The sequence below is a fragment of the Apis dorsata genome, unplaced genomic scaffold (assembly GCF_000469605.1).
Source record: "Apis dorsata unplaced genomic scaffold, Apis dorsata 1.3 scaffold_374, whole genome shotgun sequence".
Taxonomy (NCBI): Eukaryota; Metazoa; Arthropoda; class Insecta; order Hymenoptera; family Apidae; genus Apis; species Apis dorsata.
The window spans coordinates 136199-139335 of record NW_006263637.1 but is presented as its reverse complement, the minus strand read 5'-3'; positions in this window follow the sequence as shown (position 1 = coordinate 139335).

Below are 3137 nucleotides of genomic sequence, written 5' to 3'. Positions count from 1 at the left end.
TCTTTCTTTTTTTTTTTTTTTTAGAAATCTGAAATTATTTAGATCGAAAACTTAAACGAGAGTGGTTTTATTGTCGTATCTATACAAGGTGGAGGATCATCGTGTATTTCTTGCTTCCAGACCCGTTATTTAATTCTATTTAAATGAACACGGATTTTAACTCGTTCCAATCGTTCCAAAGAAAAAAGAAAAAGAAGAAGAAGAAAAAACATCGTTACTTTGTTACACAATCCGTGTTTCAAAGATTTATTTAACGAATTTTCAACTTTCACTATGTATCGTCTGGAGTACCGTTCATTCATCCTCGAAAAAAAATTGGTGGTCTTAAAACGGCCGGCCGTGAAATTAATCATCGTGCTTTCTCATTTGGGCCTTGAACGCTTTGCCTTTTGTAACGGCAAGTTCGAAAAATATCGAAAGACCGATTAAAAACCGATCTTTTTCTCGCTCTCGTGCATTAATTAATCATCGATCGATCGATCGAAATCTTGCTCGCGCTTGTTCAACAAATTAAACCGTTAAAACTAAAATGGAAAGCATTAAAATGTTCAAATGTTCGTTGAACGTTTTCCCCAACTTTCTTTTCAAAGTTGCCACTTTAAAACGCGCGATGTGTAAAAAGGCATAAAGAAAATACGTTAAAGTAATAAAAATAAAAATAATCGCTTTTGCGCCGAAAATGAGAAATAGAATCGTGTGCGCGCGAAAGAAGAAAAAAGAAGCAAGAATAACAAACCATTATCGTTAAAAATGATGGATGGATCGAGTTAACGACATAAGATAATGATTCGTGGACGATACAATTAAGAGATCTGCTGGACGTTCAGCAAATTGTTGTTTTATCGTTAACCGTCGACGCTTATTACGATCACGTATTATACCAACCACCTCTCTGCTTCTCGTTTCCATTTTACATGTTACATGTGCCATATAAGTAAGGATAATCCTGAACGATTTCTGTAAAAAACCAAATCTCGAATCGAAGAAGACGAGTTTCGAAATGGAAAGCAAAAAAAAAAAAAGAAGCCACCCTCGTCGTTGACGAACGCAAACGAGATATAAAACGAATGGCGAGATCGAATCGATCTCGATCGTTGCTTGCATCCTGGCTGTCACATCGACGGGATCATCGTCGAACGCCAAGAAGCCCAGTCCTCTGGTGGGAGGCAAAACTCTCTCTCTCTCGAGCACAGCTGATCATTAAAGCTGCCGCTGGCCAGTCAAACTTTCACGCTCGGCTATATCCAAGCTTCGTGCGTCGCAACGCGTCCCAGTGCCTCGCAAAGTTTCGCGGAAAATCGAATTTTTCGCCTTCGATTTTTCTTCATCCTTTTCTTTTTCTCTTTCTCTCCTTTTTTTCGTTTCTCGTTTTTCTTCTTTCTCGCGCTCATCCGCTCGACCCCGCCCCGAGTTCTCTTCAAAGAACTTCCAAAAGTTCGTACTTTTACCGTTCAAACGTACGGCGTACGTTTATCGAATCGTTTTCAAGCGAGGTATCCTCGATTCGACTCGCGGCGCAATGTAAATAAATCATCCTCCGATTTATTCGTAGCGGGGAAGAAGAAAGGAAGAAGAAGAAGAAGAAGAAGAAGAAGAAGAAGAAGAAGAAGAAGAAGAAGAAAAAGGAGAAGGAGGAAGAGGAGGAAAGATATTAGGGATAGGGGAGGATGAGAAGGACGATTGTTGTTACTCGATGGAAAAGTATCGACCTTGGTGAAAGAGAGGAGCGTTGTTGTTGTTGTTGTTGTTGTTGTCGTTGGAAGAAATAGACTTGGTTCGTGGAAATGGTAAGGGGATCGATGAGGAACGAGTGCGCGAGAAAGGAGGAAAGCTGATACGCGTAAAAGGAAGAAAGTCGCGGACGAGTGGCGCGAGGTAAGAAAAAGTGTTGCCGCTGATCGCCCTCCAAACGACCGACCGCTCGTTTAAACCGTTCGTTTCGAACGATTCGCCGAAAACGACTTTTCGAGAAACCATTGTACACGTCGAAACAAAACAAACGTAGAACAACGTCATCGTTATATTCGCCTTATTCTTTTCATATGTTCGTCACGCTATATGGTCGCGCTAATGTTTCTATTCGCTGGAAAATTAAGAATAATCAAAAAGATCGAGATTTATTTTTTCGAGAGTCTTCGAATAGGACGAACGAGCGAAATAGAAAATAGAATTTTAAGAGGTAATTTTTCTTTCTTCGATTCATTCGTTCTTAATCGCATCGATGAATTCGATCTCTCCAAACGCGTGAATTTCGTGCACGATTAGGAACGAGACCTACTTTCCATAATTAACTATTCCTACCTCTCTTTCCAATTCCAAAGAAATCTCTAATTATCTTTCCCGAACATCTTCGAAATCCTAAATAGCCTCTCGATTTTTTCTTCCCAACTATTCCTCCCCTCCCCCTCGTTCAAAATTACTTCGATGTTACTCGAAGAGAGCTACACACTCCTTCTTCCCGCTTTCTCGAAAATTTTAACGCGCACCCGGATCATCGAGAGGATCGTTCATTGTCCGCGAAACCACTCATCCCCCTTTTATCCTATCGAGGCGAGTGGTACGCCCCGACGAAATCGGGGGGTGATCCATTTTTCGAGCGGAGGAAAGACGGTGGAACTTAAAAGGGATAAGAAATATATAAGAGAGGATTGGGATCGAGGAGATCCCTGCGATCGTTAGCGAAACAATCTCTCGACGAGAACGAATCCCTTGAATCTATCGAAATTTTATCGGTTATGCAAGTTTCGTCGATCGAAACCTCGAGTTGAAGAGGAAAAGAAAAAAAATATATCTCGTTCATCGGAAACGGAGAATTTGAGAATTCTTTATCCGCCACGCGCGTGTAAACACGAGGGTCGATACGAGCGAGAAAATTAAATATACGTCACACGAGCATGGAAACACGTTTCATTCGGACGCAAACACGTCTCCAATTAGTATACGTTCTGTCCGCTGCCTTTCTTTGAAATAGCGCGATGAAGAATAAATAAATAAATCATTACGCACCATCAGTCGCACCACGGTGTGGTTTCAGAGGTTGAAAGCGAGATAAAGAATCACGGAAACGAAGCTGATCGGTCATGGTCCGCGTACTTCGTGTACAAATGACGAGGGGATAGTCGTCTCGAGGTGTTCCA